Source organism: Pinus tabuliformis, chromosome 7 (assembly GCF_031772625.1).
Source record: "Pinus tabuliformis cultivar Carrire ecotype Pingquan chromosome 7, CPIR1, whole genome shotgun sequence".
NCBI lineage: Eukaryota > Viridiplantae > Streptophyta > Pinopsida > Pinales > Pinaceae > Pinus > Pinus tabuliformis.
In genome coordinates this window covers 1,601,125,856-1,601,127,266 of record NC_142293.1, presented here as the reverse complement: position 1 = coordinate 1,601,127,266, position 1,411 = coordinate 1,601,125,856, and the positions used below count along the sequence as shown (strand labels likewise).

The 1,411-nt window shown below is 36.4% G+C and overlaps 1 long non-coding RNA gene across 1 annotated transcript; it reads left to right on the top strand.

The window, feature by feature from the left end:
- The first annotated feature begins 329 nt into the window (after positions 1-329).
- Positions 330-1,154, top strand: LOC149254263 (uncharacterized). Its single transcript, XR_016266279.1, has 2 exons — positions 330-616; positions 756-1,154. It is a non-coding gene; the product is annotated as an uncharacterized LOC149254263 (long non-coding RNA).
- The last annotated feature ends 257 nt before the right edge of the window (positions 1,155-1,411 follow it).

The following is a 1,411-nucleotide window of genomic DNA, read 5'->3' as shown; positions in this document are numbered from 1 at the left end:
GTAGCAACTTGTAGCTCTGATACCACTTGTCATATCTACTACCCTTCGAAAAAACAAAAACAAAAACGAAAAAAAACAAAAACAAAAACAAAAACAAAAAAAACAACATTAAATATTATTACACCACTAATCCTAACCCGTACTCGCAATGTTCCAAAGGCTAATATACATACCATAGACATTATTTGCATATCTCAAACAACTTTGCAACTATGATTACATGATTAATTAAACGAATTACATGGAAGTATGTTATAAAGTTTTTGGAGATTATATAACCATACATTGTTTGTTTACGGGTGGCCATCCGGTCCCAGCCTCTAGAACCATCCTAGGTGCCACCTGGAATCATTACAGGCGTTGATCTGGAGGTTATTTTATTGGACAGTCAGAGATTGCCTAAGGTTCTTTTCTGTAACCACCCGACCTAACCCTTGCCTCAGTCTTTCATTTTCGATGTTCTCCAGGGGAGGGTTTTGCTTTGCAAGTTTCTCCATTATTGGCAAACCCGTGACACCTTCAACATCCTCCTCCACTGGGAATACCAGATTTCATGCACCGGTTTTGATTTCTCAACACTTAGCGGCTAGTTACTGCTCAGAGAATTTGACTGTAGGTATGGTATAAAGGTTTTAAGGTTTTTCTTTTCCTTCTATATTGTTTCCACTACTTTTACTGAAAGTTTAACAATAACCTACTGCAATTTTTGTTCATGAGTGGTGGCTCTATGGCCAAATTCCTTATTTTTTTTACAGGCTTGGAGCTTGCCATGGTTGGTAATTTTTCTGTAGGTTTGTTCCTATTCTTTTATCTATGAATTATAATTTCCAGCAAGATTGATGTGGCAGTTCTGGTCACCCTGGCAAGTCACATTTTGATTCACCATGGACATCAACAAGCTTGGAGTACTTATTCCATTGTCTCAACTTATGGGTCTGCATTTCAGGTGTTTCTCTGGGATGTTGTGGTTTGATTATCTATTAGGGTTCGTCGTCGTAAAGAACAACCCAATGCCACTATTTATTACTACTTAATCTTATACCGTTAGTTAGGGTTTTCTATTGATTAGAGGAAAAGGTTTTTGTTCTCTTTGAAGGAAGTGAAAACTCCTCCATCTATAAATTTATGACTCAATTGAGCTTCTCCTTTGTTTATTTTGCTCTTGCTAAATGTCAGGATATTGCCTACTGAGTTCTCAGTAAAATATGGCTTGCTTTCTTATGAACATATGGGTTTTTCTAGCTCGGCAATTATTATGCTTTGTCCCCGGTTTAACCCTTATAATTTCTCTACCACTATGATTAACAACATAACATGGTTTCAATTTTCATATGATAACTATGCTGAATATTTGTTTATATTTATTACCTTTGCGAATTCTGGTGTTAGTTTCCATTGTTTTACCAGCGTA